Raw genomic sequence first — 18038 nt, 5'->3', positions numbered from 1 at the left:
ATTAAAGCAATCTGCATATACAGAGAGGAAACGGTCAATAAGACCAATCACTTATTTTTAAATAGTAGATCTATAGGTAAGCATTTTCTGTGTCACAAGAGGCAGGAAAAAGAGACAGATTAAAGAGGAAAGAAAAGGAAAAAGAGAAAGGAAGACGAAATGCCAGTAATAACCGATTACTGAAAAATTTGACTGGAAGCTGAGTAGTTAAATCAATACTTTTCCAGCTTGTGTGGCTTCCAGTTCCCACTGATCTATCCATCAGAGCATTCCAACTCCTACTCAAGTCAGTAAAACAGAACCAAAAATTGGCCAAAGACATGGTTGAAGCAAAAGACATAAGCTTAGCAATTAGCTTTAAGGTTACTTAGAATCTTCTGGAGGAAGTTCCTGTGAAATAAGCTCATTGGCATGCCTCCTCTGAGCATTCAATGACATATAAGTGAAGTTTTCCAAACAGATTTCTGGGACCATTTCTGTATCTCTTTTTTGAAAGGAGACTTAGAAGAGAGGAAAACTTCTACTTCTAACGTTGGAGAAGAGAAATGTTTCTATGGGTAAGCTTTCCACATGCACACATGCACACACACACATAGAAGCGGGGCCTATGGTGGCCAATGGGATGGATGGCAAAGAGGAGAAAGGACAGATCTGGCCAATTAGCTCAGAGGGAAACAAATGTCAAATCCATTTCTCTCTCCTCCAATGATACCAGAAACAGATTCACTTCTAAAACTACAATAGTGGGGATCCCTGGGTGGCTCAGTGGTTTAGCGTCTGCCTTCAGCCCAGGGCATGATCCTGGAGTCCCGGGATTGAGTCCCGCGTTGGGCTCCCGGCATGGAGCCTGCTTCTCCCTCTGCCTGTGTCTCTGCCTCTCTCTCTCTCTATGTCTATCATGAATAAATAAATAAAATCTTAAAAGAAAATAAAACTACAATAGTTATTTAAACACTACATGCCTTATGTACATATACAAATTTAATAGCGTGATTGTGGAGGTCTTGGATTTTCGTAGGGAGAGAATAAAGAACTGACTGTCTGCAGAGCAGTACGTTTATCAACCTGCAACTCCCAACTATAAAGAATCAATTCCTAAGTTATTCAAATCAAAGCTCTCATCACATTTGCCACTTCTCATTTCCTTTCTCATTACCCTCAAAACAAAATGTGTATATGTAGGAATGTTATTACACAGCTAGCACTTGAATATCAACAAATGTCAGCAACACATTTGAACTTTCTGTACAAGAGGTGACATTAATTTACATACATGGCCTTTGGATCTATCTGCTCAGTCTTTACAAGCCTCAGGAATTGTAAGAGTTAACGAGGAAAGCCAAGCAAAAGTCTTGCAATGAAATCCAGAACAATATTGCAGATGTGTGGAGCCTACAGAAGGTGGAGGCCATTTATTCTGCATGCATATTTAATGTGTAAAATTATTTTTAAGTCTTAAAACAACCTCTTGGAAATGCTGTGAACTGCAAAGCGAGGCAAAGCCGATGCATTCTTAAATAAAATGAAGAGAGATAGAAATGCACCAAGAGTAAAAAATCCCAGTTACTCACGATTCTTTTCACCTCTCCACCTTGACCCAGCCTTCATTCTGCCCGAGACACCCACAGGAGAAGTTATTTCTGCCATCGAGAGCAGCAGCATCAGTAACAGCACAGCCATGCCAGGTAAAAATAACCTCTATGGAGAGTCCTGTCACAGCCGAACCTGAGGCTTTTCCTGGGAATAGAAACCTGGAGCCAATCCTGTCCTTTCAGTCAGCAGAAATGCAAAAATGCTGTTTTCCCCATACATTTTAAAAAAACAGGTACGTTCTCTTCAGGCTCTCCATTTGAATTATGCAGGAATGTTAAAAAAAAAATTAGAAAAGGATGTAAAGCCTTCCTCTATACATAAGCAAAATGTCAGGAGAGATAAGCTGACAATTTTCTCTGGTCTCTGCAGCTACCAGTTCCTAACCTGCTCCTGCCAACTCTCACTTCTTCCAAATGTTTGTCAACATTTTTCATAACATGATAACAAGAAGAAGCTGAGATTTCAGCATTTTCCCACCTACCCATTTCTGTACCACAGATTATAGTACTTGATGAACCTGAATATTTAAATTTGGCACTGCTAACACACCTCATTTCAAACAGAGGTGGTTGTTAAGGAGAGGAGGAAAAAAAACACTCTTGTTCTCAAAACTCTATCTTAGCGTCTTAGAGAAGGGATTAGATATATAAATATCTGCTGGTAAGGCGTGATAAAAATACCTCTGAAAAAAGGGAGTGGTAAACAATCTATCTTTCCTACTTAGCTTGTACTATGTGTTTTTTTTTTTTAATATTTAGAGAATTCTCTGAATAATGTCAAGAGACAATCGGCCAAAAATATCTCAAGTCCAATGGAGTAGGTTAAAATGCAATGTACACTGCATATTCAAGGATTATCTACATTGTAGCATATACACTCATTTGCTTGGTAAATACAAATGGGTATATCCCATCTCTCCTGTTTCCTGCAGGATTATCTTTATCACCTCATAAGCTGAACTGATTTTTCAGCAAATTGTACTTCTCTGTTTTACAAATAAGTCTATTCCCATGGACAAATTGCAATATTGTCTTCATTATTTTGCAACAACACTGCAATGACATAGGAAGCTTGCCTTCACTTCACGGCCAAACTGATTTTATGTATATATATATATATATATATTCTTTTCAATAAAAATAACTTCATGCTCCTAAGAACATTATAGAATAATCTACATCCATTTATTTTAACAAGCATATAAAGCTATTTTAGGATGCTGCTAACCACATAATAATATTCTACAACCTGACCTACATCCACACTGAAATGGTTCCAACAACTGCCAAAACATATTTCTAGAACACATTCCTGAGAATGTACTGTTTACTGTTAGTCCCCTGCTCTGCAGCAGAGGAGGAGGAAGAAAACAAGTCTCCAGCAGCCAAGCAGATCACATAGCTTGAGGAAACAGGAGGGGTGGAAGACAAGAGGGGAGGTGGGGACTGGGGCATGTGCAGAGAAAGTTCCAAGAAAGATGGCAGCCACCACTTAACTTCAGCTGCGAGTTGCCGCCTCCTGGAGTGCCAGGTGTTTCAGATTTTCAGAAGATAGGAATTCAGATTATTATGAGGAATTGCCTCAGTTTTGAAGCAAAAACAACACAACTCTAAACATTTTAACTAGTCCTATGACACAGAGCATTCTGAATGTGGTTCAAACATAAATTTTCTAGACTCTTTGATTCAAGAAATATTCTTTGAGTTTCTATAATATATCAATACATCATGAATAGTAAATATTCATATACTAAGCTCACAGTTTAAAGGGAAAGCCATATGTAAATGAATAATTTTTCATGCGATATGTTTGACAAATGCAGTGAAAATATATATGCGATTTCTGTGGAATCACAGAAGAGAAAATAATCTGACTGACCAGGACCATTTTATTTTTTCTCATTCCTTTATGACTCATCAAATCTAGCCATCTTAGGAAACTCCCTGTTCTCTAAAGGACATGAACTTCCAGACTGTCAGGTCTTTTTACATATTATCTTTCTTCTTGAAATAACTTTCTCCCACCACTACGTTGTATAATCCTATTAATGCTTAACAGCTGAATACAAGTTTATCTTTTCAGACTTTCTCAGGTACAACTATCCATTTCTCCCATGAAGTATTCACCTAGAAGTAGAGATCTCAACAATTATATAAAGGTTAGATCTGTGTGTGTGTGTGTGTTTTCAATACCAGGTATATACCTCATTGTGGACCTGATTGTATTATATTTTCTTTATATCCCTACATTCAGTAATGATTGCTGTACACAGAAGAAACTCACTAAAAGTTTGAACTAGATGGTACATTTTTCCCATGTTATGAATTTTAATTTGAGTTGGTAAGTCTTAAAACTAAAATGTAACTCTTTTAAAAACAGTAAAGATAACTTCTTTCATGCTCTGGACATGTGTTTATTTATATGTTGTCATCTGCTTTCCTTGGGCATGAGTATTATAAGATATTACAAATAGGAAACTATACTTATAATTCTTCTCTTTCAGTTAAAGTCAGTTCTAGGGGTGCCTAGGTGGTTCAGGCAGTTAAGTGTTTGACTCTTGATTTCGGCTCAGGGCATAATTTCAGGGTTGTGAGATTGAACTCATGTTGGGCTCTGCACTGGGTGTGGACCCTGCTTAAGAGTCTCTCTCTTTCCCTCTGTCCCAACTCCCTTCTCTCTCCCCATCTCCAAAAACTAAATAAATAAATAAAAACTTTAAAAATATAAAGTCAATTCTAACCATTAAATAAAGCACATCTTAGTCTCCTATGGTCTACACTGCACCAGTAAAAGCTTAAAACTTATATTCTGTATTAACTTTTATGTGGTAAGAATCGAGAGCTCATCAAAGGGGGCAATTATGGATATGGGATATGCCTTTATTTATATGCTATCATTTGCTTTCTTTGGCTATTAGTATTACAAGATGTTACAGATAAAAAGGAAATCATAGTTACATTCTAAGACTAGCTTTCTAATCTGCAGACATATTCTAAAACCAGCTTTCAAATATGCAAACTTTTTAACAGAAAGGCACTGAAGATTATCAGCAGATGGGCCTAGTCTGCTCTAAAATTACAAATTGGTACCAAGCCAGTTATTTGGCAGTCACATCCTAAATTCCCCATGTCCACAGCTATTTCAACTTAAGACATCAAATAGCCAAAGTACATTTCTCCACCTTTTCTTCCTTCCTTCTCCAAGCACTACCTCCACTTGGCTGTGCAAACACACTCTGGTCTGAGCCAATCGAGTTGAGCAATCTCATTTTTCCTAAGTAAAAGTGATCAGTCATCTAATCAAATAAATCAATCCTGAGTCAAGGAAGTTAATGGGAGCAGTCAAAAGACTCCTATTATTCATTCATTCAACTAATATTTTCTGAGCATCCAACATGTGTCAGGTACTAGGCTAATTACTGGAGCATTTATAATAAGTCAATGGATGTAGTCACTTCAGGGAGCTGATATTCCAGTGAGTGGAAAGAGACACCATATACTACAATCTAACCAGTAGATACATACTTTTATTTTATTTATTTTTAAGATGCATACTTTAAATTGCTTCTGCAATGAAGTGAAAGAGAAGATTTTAAGTGGGAAAAGCAGAAAATAGTTCCAGCCAGACATAAAGCTTATGTAAAAATTTCTCAGGCATAAAAGAGCTTGGCATATATTAGGATGAAAGAACAGCTAGGGAGATAGGGGGAGACCTTTTCAGTTTGGGTCCTGGAAGCTATGTTAAGAATATTAAGAATACATTAAGAATATTAAACAATATTCCAAGGGGCTTTCACATTAAAAGGTTACTCTTCTTTCAAGAGAATAAGTTGGAGGGTATCAGGATGTAAGAAGGAAGACTAGTTAGGAGACCATATCCTTAGCTAGTGATAACAGTGCTAGAAATAAAGTAAAATAAATAGAAAATGAATAGATTAGAAACACATTCTGAAGGCAGAATCAACAAGATTGGCTGGTGAGTCGCACATAGAGAGTGTGGCAAAAGGGGTTCCAAGGTTGCTGCTGGCTTCTGCGATGCTGACTTCTCCAACTTATTCTCTTGAAAGAAGAGTAACCTTCTTGGGGTGGAGCTATCTAAGTAGACCTGAGGATCAAAGGTGAAGAGAACGGTCTTTTGAACTTAATATTCTCCTCCTCCTCTTCCCTCCTTCCTCATCTTCCTTCTTTTACTTTTTTGTTGCATAACTTTCCAAAACATCACTCATTTCAAACCAAAAAGGGAAGAAATACTGAAATTTGTGTGAGAAGAAAAACATACCAATGTTTTTCTTATAAACAACATATAAAACAAACATATAAAATGTTTGTCTTATAAAAATAAGACCTTACTCCTAGTGAGAAATAGTACATTTGTCCACAATATGTAAAAGTCTTAGTTCGCATATAAGGCAGATTTGAATTTAAAAAAGCACAATGGTTACAGTGTGCTAAATGGACCTGACGGGGTGAGAGTTCTAATCGGAACACCAGTGAAGGTCTATTGCAGCAATCCAGGCAAGATACGGTAATGGCCTAGGGTATCTGGTTGTGGAGGTGGGCAGATGCATAGATGTGAAAGACATAAAATTGATAAGACATGCTGTTGCTCTATGGTTGGGAAACATGTATATATAATGTCAGTTATAGACAGTCTCACCCAACCATGAGTAATTCTAGTGGTCATTCTTCAACTATAAATCAATGATAATATTAATAACATGTGAGATATCCCCATACCATATTTTACAGGATAAAGCACTTGTCTAGAGGATAACATCACAACTACAACTACAGATGCTACTAAAAGATACATTATTTTCCTATAGCACTTTGCAAATTTTTTAAACATTACCTCCATTAATCCTCAAGCCAGTTTTGTGAAATTAGTCTGATTGTTAATAAATACATTTTTCAGTTAAAAAAAGAAACACAACTGGTGAGTAGAAACAAATAAACTAATAAACAAAAGCCCCTGATGTTTGGGAGGTTAAAATACTTCCCAACATCAAAGATCTAGACTAGAGTGATTCCTGGGTGGCTCAGCTGTTGAGCATCTGCCCTTGCCTCAGGGCATGATCCCAGGATCCTGGGATCGAGTCCCGCATTGGGCTTCCCACAGGGAGCCTGCTTCTTCCTCTGCCTATGTCTCTGCCTCTCTCTGAGTCTCTCATGAATAAATAAATAAAATCTTATTTAAAAAAAGATCTAGACTAGAAAATGCCAGAGTTCCTATGGTGGTTTTAAAATATTTCCACAAATTCTTTAATATTCTTTCCTTTCCAGAAATGAACATTAATTCCCATTCCGCAGTATAGACTGGGATGCTGTTGAAAATAAGGTTGAAGTAATGGTGTGACAATGAGATTAGGTTGTGAAAGACATCGAGTTTTTCTTCTTGTGCACATTCTCCCTCCTTTTGATCATTTACTCTGGGGAAGCCAGTTGCCATATTGTGAGGAAACTCAGGGAGATTATGGAGAGAGGCTCAAACAGCAAGAAGGTGAGGTTGGCCGACAACCATCTGCCTGAGCTGATGGACCCTGATGCCTGCAGCCCTGGCTGCCAGCTTGATGGCAACCTCACAACACCCCACCCTGGAACCACCAGCTAAGCTGTTCCAGCTTCCTGATCCTCAGAAACTGTATGTTTGTTGTTTTAAGCTGCTGAACTTTGAGGGTAATTTATTACACAGCAATAGATAATGCCTATAGCCTGAGTCACAACAACCCACTCGTTTCTTTTCATCACAACTACTTCCAAAATCGTGATTTGGGTGCCCACATCAGCTTCCTCGTAAAGGCTGTGGCTGCACCCATAACTCCAGTCAACCACATCATTTTCTCATCTCTTCCTGTGAGTGAGGTCAGGTGAAAATATATGAATTTGAGGGACACCAACTGAAAAAATTATATTTTAATCAACAATATAGATTTGTGTTTTTTATTTTGTTTGCTTGACTAGCAAAGTATTTTTGAGAATTTGCATTTGCATGTGTTTAGAATGGTAAATAGTCACTGTTCCTAACTGTCTCTGATTTTCCACTCCAGCTAGATGCCCATGCACAGTTAGGCTACAGGTCTAGTTTTGAAACATATTTTATAACCGGATTATTACAAAAATGTCATCATTCTCCTACATAAAATTCTCTTTTTTTAAAATTACCTTCCCCAGTTTTATTGAGATATAATTAGCATAGAACATTGTGTAAGTTTAAGATATACAATGTGTTGATTTAATACACTTACGTATTGCAAAATGATTACCACCCTTAGTTAGCTAACACCTGCATAATGTCACAGAATTACCATCTGGTTTTGGTGGTGAGAGCATGTAAGATTTACTCTCTTAGCAACTTTCAAATCTATAATACAGTATTATTAACTATAATCACTATGCTGTACATTAGATCCCTAGAACTTATTCATCTTATAACTGGAACTTTGTATTCTTTGATCAACATCTCTCCTTCCTCTCCTGCCCCTGACAACCATCATTGTAGTCTCTGCTTCTATGAGATTGATAAAATGCCCTATTTCTAAGAAATCTCTGTCCATTGGGTCCTGAGGACAGCATCAGACACATCATAGACCTCAATATTCCCATTTGATAATCCACTGGTATGAGTTTCACCTGGGAGGAATATCAATTGTGGAACAAAAACTGTGAAAGGTGGTGTTCTCATTTTTTTAAAACTTTCTCCAAGAAGCCCTAAATCCATCCCTGGCCCCTGCTTTTTAGAACGATACCAATGAATTTCTTTCTATGTCTGATGAAAGAGGACTCCCCATTTCTTTTTTTTTTTTTTGGACTCCCCATTTCTTAAGAGCTTTCCACCCACTGCTTTTTTCTGATACCACATTACAATAATCAGTAGTAACCTAGCACATTAGAGAAGGGCAAGAATTTAAAATTCTTTTTTTAAATATTTTATTCAAATTCAATTTGCCAACGTCTAACATCTAGTGCTCATCCCATCGAGAAAACTTAAAATTCAGCCAAAATTAATTTTATATCACCTGAAGTGGATTCCATCAATTTGATATATAAAGATATATGGGGGCTAAAAAGACTTTTGCAGAAATTATTTCATTGTGTTCCTAATGCCATGATCAATGAAAAACATGTTCAGCCATGACAGCATCTCATTCTTTCCACTGGTAATTAGAACAGCTATTTATACATAGTCTCAATAATTGTTTAATTGGATGAATAAATTAACAAACAAATAAAAAGAACTGTTTTATGCAAATAACTTTAACACCAAATTTTAATTGGACACATGGATATCCAAAATAGGCTACTAGCAAGCCTGAAATTCTTTTAGTATATAAATAAGAATGATAGTTACATACATTGACAGATGTGTACAGATGCTGTTGTCCTAAACAGATATTAGAACTATGCCCATCAACTCATGATTTAGTTAATTAGACAGCAAGAAAACTTAGAAAAAAAGGAACAAAACCACAAATGAATCAGGTTCTAAAGAATAAAAGACACATTTAATGCTAAAAGGGTCTGGAAAATAGATTAAGTATAAAGGAAATGTGTACAGGAAGTTTTAACATAAGCAGGATTAATATTAAAAGTTCATCAAGGACAACTGATGACCAGTGTTAGAATATTTAGAACCGGAGTGAATAAATGGGAAAAAGAGACTTGAATGTGCATTTGTAAGGCCACATGAAGGGCCCCCCTGTGGCTGTGGCTGACACCCTTTATAAGAAATCCACAGTGAAAGGCAGGTTAGTGTACAAAACCTCCAATGCTGATTCAAGGAGCACTGAGTTACATCTGAGAACAAGGAGAAAATGTTACAAGTTCTGAGCAAGGCAGTGTGAGGAAGAGGCCCACCGCCATCATAAATGGAAAGGTGCAGCCTCAGCAAATTGATAGATCTTTAATGTTTAATTGGACAAACAAGATAATATCCTAGTCATGTATTTTTCTAATTTTGTTTTTTTAAGTAGGCTCCATATCCAGTGTGGAGTCCAACTCAGGACCCTGAGATCAAGACCTGAGCTGAGATCAAGAGTCAAATGTTTAACCAACTGAGCCATCCAGACACTCCTTTTATTTTAACATTTATTTACTTTTTTTCTTTGTTCTGTATTTAATCACACCTCTTACATGTAGGAATCACCCGGCTGCAGTATCATAGGTTTCTCTTTCCTGAGTATTCCGAGTTCCACCCTCTACAGGTTTTCAAGTAGATTCTAAGGGTATGTCTGTATAAATGTATAAACTACAGTTTGAACACGGTAAGAAACTAAAGAGTGTCTTTAACATTGCTAGTGCCTGGTGAGGTCCACTCTCAGAACTCTGGGTCCTTCTTGTACAGGGTTTTAGTTAAAGTGAAAAAGGCAGGGATCCCTGGGTGGCGCAGCGGTTTGGCGCTTGCCTTTGGCCCAGGGCACAATCCTGGGGTCCCTGGATCGAGTCCCGCGTCGGGCTCCCAGCGTGGAGCCTGCTTCTGCCCTCTGCCTGTGTCTATGCCTCTCTCTCTGTCTATGTCTATCATAAATAAATAAATCAAGCTTTAAAAAAAATAAAGTGAAAAAGGCTTATTTTGAATTCCAAGTCTGTGGTCTGATTTTCTAAAAGTGTAATGCTATGAGAGGGTTCGGGTCCACTAACTGGCAATTGACAGGGAACTGATGTTAATCCTGACACTTCTCTGGAAAAGGCCTTGGGAAAAAGAGACTGCAGGTCAGCCATAGTGCAGGAGGCATGATTACACCATGGTCAAAGCCTATCTGGCATTTAGGTTTGCATATTACTGATTAAGACTTTTCTTAAATACAGTAATTTGCAGGCTAACTTTTGGAAGACTAATCTTTTGAGTCTGGCCTTAAAACAATTCCATAATGAAATAATAGAGCTATGACTATCCATAAGATACATAGTACTTCCAGTATTTCCAATTCTTATCCATAAAATGTACTACTGGCCTTCTAATAAACCACTGAAAAGCATGACAGCATTGACAGAAAAGCGAAGATTTCTGCTGGAACTTAAAAATAAATACTCATGAAACTAAAAACCATGTGCGACTTTGCATGACATCAGATTTTATTTAACTCATTCTAAAAGTATCAGTGTTTTCCTACATGAACAGGTGTTTCAGAATTCACAATATTCTGCACCTTTAGTATAGTAACAGTCAAAGCTCTAATTTTTATCACTGACAGAAGAATTGAGAGGTTTATATACATCGGAATATTGAGTAATGGATATTCATGAAAAAAGAGAATGCTTTATTCAATTTAATTTTCCAGTTATGAGAACAAACTAAAGAATCTTCAACTCATGTTAGTAAAACCTCTCTATGGTATGTCTTACCAATATATATTTAAGCTAGCATACCAAATTCAGTTTTCCATAGCTGAGGTTCTCATGGTACCTGAATGTCATCATGTTCTTACACAGAACTGTGAATGAGTCCACTGATCAAAATTGAAGGCCCCCCTGAAAAATCTATGGTAGTGTTTGCAAAGATGAACGCAGCAGTTGCTGTCGATCCTAATGATCATTTATATGTTGCTCTGGTGATCCTACCCATGAATAAGTCGAGTCTATTTCAACACGACCTGACACTGGATTAGCTTTGTGATTCATTTTGACCAATGGAATGCAGCAAAAGTGACATGCCTGACTTCTGAGGTTGTGCCTCTGCTTTTGTCTTCCTGGAACTGAGCCTGAAGACTGCCACAAAAGGCACCTAGTCTCTCCTACTGGAGGCTGAAGGGCCATGAGGAGATGAATGAGGCATCGTAGCCAATACCTTGCACCAGGTGCCAGACAACAGCAGGTACAGTGCACCTTCCACCAAAGCTCTTAGCAGCAGTGTGTGTTCTGCATGTAAATCCATACTTTTACCTTACCTTCTTTTGGTCTGTATTTTCTGCTCTGTAAAATGAGGGTAACGATACTATCTACTTGTAGGTGGTTGAGAATATTAAATCATTAAATGAGTAAATACGATGAAGTATCTTAAAACATTACTGAGGATAAAGCAAGCGTTAATAAAATGTTAGTAAGCAATACCATTATTGTTGTTATTGTAATTTTTAAAAATTTTCCATCTTAACTATTCTTTTAAAGATTTTATTTATTTATTCATGAGAGACACACAGAAAGAGGCATAGCGTGCAGAGGGAGAAGCAGGCTCCCTGCAGAGAGCCCAATGCAGGACTCGATCCCTGGGCCACGGGATCACACCCTGAGCCTAAAATAGATGCTTAACCACTGAGCCACCTAGGCATCCCTGTTGTTGCAATTTTTATTTGTCTTTTACAAAAAAGAAACTGAGACTCAGAGAGATCACATGTTTTTCCCAAAGCCCCAGAGCTGTGGAACTAAAATCCAGAACAAGACTTTTTGTTCCAGGATCCAAGTTATTAAGTACCACACATTTTTGCATCCACTCCATGATCTGTTTTATTCAGGATACAATGTGCTAGCCATTGTGGTCAATGAGTTCAACCAGATAATATCGTTAATATTTTAATTACCTTAGTATAACAAAATCAAGCATTTTAATATGACTTGGCACAACACGGCAGGCTCTCCCTCCCTGTCTGATACTATCTTCTATGACTTCTTTCCTCCTACTCACCCTAGATGACAGCCCATATTTTCTGTGCCACCTCTGTGTGCTGTTCTCTCTGGTTCTGATGACCCTGCCCTCCTGTTTCTGTAGTAACTTTTACAGTTACTTCTACTACTTGGCTCTGACTTGAATTTCCTCTTTTGTGAAGGTCCACTTCATCACTCTTTGAAGGCTATTAAATATTCTCTCTGCTCCTAGAGATATTGTCAACATGTTATTGCCAAAATGATACATGTTTTAAAAGTCTTTGTTGACTTATGTGTTTCCCATTAGATGATGATTAAGGCAGGACCATGTCTTACCTATTTTTATATTCACAGATCTCACTAAATACCTAGTAGAGGAGTGGATTCTTGTGGTACAACCCATAACCATTTGGGTTCATATATCTCTTTCTTATGTTCGTATTTTAATTCATCTTGATGTTCCATTGTGAAAATTTCCACTTGAGATTCTAGAGGACCATACTGGATTAATGCAAAAACCTGGGTTTAAAGAATCAGATATGCTTAGACCAACTCCATCAGTTTTTAGCACTGCAGCCTTGGACAAGTGGCATAAATGTTATGTCTCAGTTTACTTCTGCACAGTAAGGAAAATAATAGCTATATATTGCAGAATTAATTTATGTGTATACGTTTATGTGTATATACATATATATATATTTAAGTGTGAAGATGAATTGCATAGATGTATGTAATATGCACTCAGTATGTAGTAGCTTAATTTTCTGTAGAAATTACTATGGTTAAGAGACTTTATGAATGAAGCTCTATTTTGCTTTATTGTTTTCACATGTGAGAAAGAGGTCAAGTTTTGTTCTTTTGTCCTAAGAACACTAGTTTAGTTTTAATGATAGTGCATTCACTAGAGAGTCCAAGCATTTATAAGAAAAATGAGCTGTTAGCAGACTCAGAAAATAGTAGAATTGAGCATCTACATATTTTCAATCAATGTTTAAACTGATAAAATTTACTTTTTTATAATCCAGACTTATTTTTTTTAGTATACATATTAATATAAGCACAGCAAGGGGCTCCTGGGTGGCTCAGTTGGTTGGGCAACTGAATCCTGGTTTCAGCTAAGGTCATGCTCTCAGGGTGGGATCCAGCCCCAAGTTTGACTCTGTACGTAGTGGGGAGTCTACTCCTCTCCTTCTCCCTCTGCTGCCTGCCATCACCCCCTACCCCCTGCTCATGCACATGCTTTCTCTCTCTCTCGGTCTCTCTTTCTCTAAGTGAATGGATTGATATTAAAAAAATACAAGCACACCAAGAAAAAAACTCCTGACTCTACAACTATGAAAAATGCAAATCTACTAAGAAAGACCAAAACTAACAAATGCCATCAGCTACAAAGTATGTTTACATTTTATTTTCCCTATTATTATTATTTTGTTCTTGAACAAACATGGCATACAACCAATTTAAAAGTTAAGATACTATCAGTAGAAATAAAATAATATAGTATCTAGGAATAAATTTAACCAAGGAGGTGAAAGGCTTGTATTCTAAAAACTACAAAACACTGATGTAAGAAATTGAAGATGATACAAACAAATGGAAGAACTATCCATGTTCATGGATTGGAAAAAAACATTGGACATTGTTAAAATGTCCATAGCAGCCAAAGCAATCTATGGATTTAATGCAATTTCTATCAATATACCAACAACATTTTTCACAGAACTAAAACAAACAATACTCAAATGTGTATGGAACCACAAAAAAAAACCCAAGTAGCCAAAGCAATCATGAGAAAGAAGAAAAAGCTGGAGATATCACAATTCCAGATTTCAAAATATACTACAAAGCTTAATAATCAAAACAGTATGGTACTGGCACAAAAACAGGCACATGGGTCAATAGAAAAGAATAGAGTTCAGAAATAAACTCATGCATATATGATCAACAGATCTACAACAAAAGAGACAAGAACACACAATAGAGAAAACAGAATCTCTTCAACAAACTGTGCTGGGAAACTGGACAGCTACATGCAAAAGAATAAATCTGGAACATTTTCTTACACCAAAAACAAAAATAAATTTGAAATGGTTTAAAGACCTGAATGTGAGACCTGAAACCATAAAACTCCTAGAAGAAAACATAGGTAGTAATTTCGCTGACATTGGTTAGAGAAACATATTTCTAGATATATCTCCTCAGGCAAGGAAAACAAAAGCAAAATTAAACTATTGGGACTACATCAAATAAAAATCTTTTGCAACAGCAAAGGAAACCATCAACAGAATGACAAGGCAACCTACTGAATGTGAGAAATATCTTCAAAAGATGTATTTGATAAAAGGTTTATATTAAAAATATATAAAGAACTTACACAACTCAATGCCCTCAAAAAACCCTCTCAAATAACCTGATTAAAAAATGAGTAGGGGACATGAATAATTTTTTTTTCCAAAGAAGACATACAATCACCTACAGGCATCTAAAAAGATTCTCCATGGCACTAATCATTAGAGAAATGTAAATCAAAACCACAATAAGATATCACCTCCCACATGTCAGAACAGCTAAAATCCAAAAGAGAGGAAATAACAAGTGTTAGTAGGAAGTACAGAAAAAGGAACCCTCATGCACAGTCAGTGGGGATACAAACTGGTGCAGCCACTATTTCTATTAAAAATAGAATTACCACATGATCCAATAATTCCACTACTGGGTATTTACCCAATGAAAACAAAACCAGAAACTAACAAAGAGAAAAAAGAGACAAACGAAAAATCCCAGACTCTTAAACATACAGAACTGGTGGCTGCCACAGGGAAGGATGTGGATGGGGGATAGGTGAAATAAACAAAGGGGTAAAGAAAAAAAAAATACTAGATACAGAATGTAAAATTTATGTATATGTATGCATATGCATATAGGTGTTTGTATATATATGGAAATGTATATATTTATGTATGTGTATACTTGGAACATATTATAAGTTGAATTACTGAATCATAATCTATGGGCTTATGAAAAAAGGGAGTCATTTGTGTTAGCTTCTTGATACAGGCACACCACTTCTATTGCATCTCTTATGTTCATATTTACAACTCTTACTTTGGTGACACTTTATACATCCCATTATTTGCTCTTAAGATAGCTTTTACATCCCTATTTTAGTCAAATATTTAAGCTACAGTGCATTTCAGTGCCTTTGTTCAATACAATTGAAGCCAATAGGGTTTCTTTGTAAAATTCAGGCCTCTGTGTATGGAGAAAGAACAGTACACCTCTTCATATGTTTTGTGTTTCAAGCTATCTAAAAAAGATCTGTATATCCTTTTAAACTTAAAAAAATAGCTACATGGCTGAAATTGCCAAATATTTTAAGACATTCTTTTTTACAAATAGAAAAACATTTTGAAAATAAATACTATAGATAAAAGTTAACACTAGCACTTGTAGCTTATTTTACGAAGCTGTATGAAAAATACAATATTGATTTTTGGAGAACTATAAACAAACATTCAGGCAACAGGCGAGCCACCACACACAAATGCAGAGAATGATAATGCTTTACCCTCAATTGCTTTAATTACTGTAATTATTTGATATTTTATTGATAATTAAATTATTTCCTGAAGGCATGAAATTATTTTATTATAAACTTAATTTGAATTCATGTCTAAATTATGTTTCTATCAACTTTCTTGGGAGTACACACACTCTATTCTACACTGGGTTTGCCTCCTTTACCCCAGTCACCTTTTGAAAGTAGAAAAGAAAATAATGCACTTGAGTCACTAAAAACATTTTTTTTAATTTTTTTTCTTTTTTTTCTTTTTTTTTGCCCTCCCACCCTTCCCACTAAAAAAAATTTTAACCAGCAATGGAAATTTGGCCTATTTAATTTCAACCAAACAATGTAGCCAGGGCATTTCTGGCTTTAACCTGATTAAAGACGTAAAAGAACTGGAAATTATGGTAGTGACGGAATAGGTAATCTTTTGCAAAGGGTGTATGACAAACATTTAAATTCAAACCCCGCGTTAAGTACTTCAGCAAATGTACTAGTTACTTTAGTTTAACCATCTTCAGGAGGATTGCCTGACTGTATCTTTGAATCTTTCACTATAGAAAATAAAAATATTCATCTATTTCTATGTTTGTCAAAAGGTTTGAATTAGCACCTTCATGAAGGTACAGTATAGTAAAAAGGAAACAGAATGAGTTTAGAAATAGGATGATCTAATGGAAAATGAGGGCTCTATTTAAATTCTAGTTGGATGCTGAAATCAGAATTTGCTTGGGTTTTGACAGATGATATACCTAAGTCCCCATACTACCTTAAAGCTATTGGTATTATTCTTAAACAGAGCAAAACAGATGTGTGAGGATGTAATACTGAAGTACAATCAAGACTTCTGTAGGTTTGTCCACTGTGTATGTATTTGTGTGTGCACATGGTAAAACTCCCACTCACTGAGTTTTCTTTCTCCCTCTCTTTTGGTTGTGCTTCCTTGAGCTCAACTTATATTATCCTAGTGCAAGTCAGTATCTCAATACAACTTTGCTTTGTATATTGCACAGAAGAAAATACCTTGAAATGACTTGAGAGAATTATTTGTTCTGCTGAAGTGTCTAATATGCTCTGAAACAAATTTGTGAATTACAATGAAAAGAAGCATTCAAAACAAACTCCATCTACAACACTACAGAAATAAAAATGGGCTAAATTAAAATTAAATCAGTATTCTGGTTTCACCATTTGCAGACAAAGAGGAATCTGGAAATCAGTGAGATTAATCAGGGCTGAGTCAACTTCACCCTTAGGAAATGGAAAAATAACCCTCTCTACCAGTAAAACATCTAGAGTTGTCAAAATATTATATTTTTTACTACTAAGGAAACTTTGGGTTATACATTGCCAGTCTTTACTTTCACTTTAAAGTGTAAATATTCATAGGAAGTACTGACATGTTAAATTGTTATCACACTTCCATAAAGTGTAAAATCTCAAGAGACAGCTTTAATGGTGTTACAAGGCCTACATTCAGATCATGATGATCCCACTTGTGGATAAATAGATCTGAGTAGGTCATTCTTTCCAAGAGAGCCTCTGTTTTCTCACCTGTGAAATGTACATATTAAGAATGCTCACCCAATTTTTGTGTGGCTCAACTGGTATGAGACATGGGGATATGATTCATGACTGTAAATAAGCATACCAGTACTATTTGTATTCGTTTTCCTAAGAGCGGAGCACTGAATGCTTTAGCATTTAGCATTTTGATGGAAAATGTACAGAGTAGCTTTCAGGAAATACAATGTGGAGATTCACAGGTATAAATGCATAGAGACCTCTGGTTAGTAGAACTGCAGGGAAGAGTGAGAATAAGGATGGACACAGATGAGATGAATGTCAAAAATACTTCTTTCAGGATTCTCCCAAATGGCCGTATAAATATACAGTTTTGTCCATATGATTTCCCTTCCTTCTTGGTAGGGTTCCATTTGAACCTTCTGAATATAGAGATTTAGAAGAATTTTGTTTCTGTGCAATTATGATGCCTTGGCTACATCTTCAGTAACATTATTCTTGAATTTGCTTTTCTTACAGACCTCTCTGAAGCAACATTTCTAGTAGTTAGCTGCATGTGATTCAAGAGATAGTGTCTGCATTCTGTGCCTGTGCTCTTGTTTTTATCTTTTTCTACTATAAACAACAAATTACATATATAGAAAATATAGAGAAGAGATATTCAGATAAACATGACCTGGAAGAAGGTGACTGAGGTACTCTGTTCTCTGGTCTGGGTTAGTCTGTGATTTCTCTCACATGAATCACGCATACATTTATTCACTGGATCCATACCTAAG

General features: G+C 36.3%; 1 protein-coding gene across 7 annotated transcripts in view; it reads right to left on the bottom strand.

Annotated features, from left to right (window-relative positions):
* The window catches only part of ROBO1 (roundabout guidance receptor 1), a 1125490-nt gene that overhangs the window by 789533 nt on the left and 317919 nt on the right, over window positions 1-18038 (bottom strand). The window lies entirely within an intron of this gene.

The sequence above is a fragment of the Canis lupus genome, chromosome 31 (genome assembly GCF_011100685.1).
Source record: "Canis lupus familiaris isolate Mischka breed German Shepherd chromosome 31, alternate assembly UU_Cfam_GSD_1.0, whole genome shotgun sequence".
NCBI lineage: Eukaryota > Metazoa > Chordata > Mammalia > Carnivora > Canidae > Canis > Canis lupus.
Note: the sequence above shows the minus strand (reverse complement) of the source record. Positions and strands in the feature narration are given on the sequence as shown.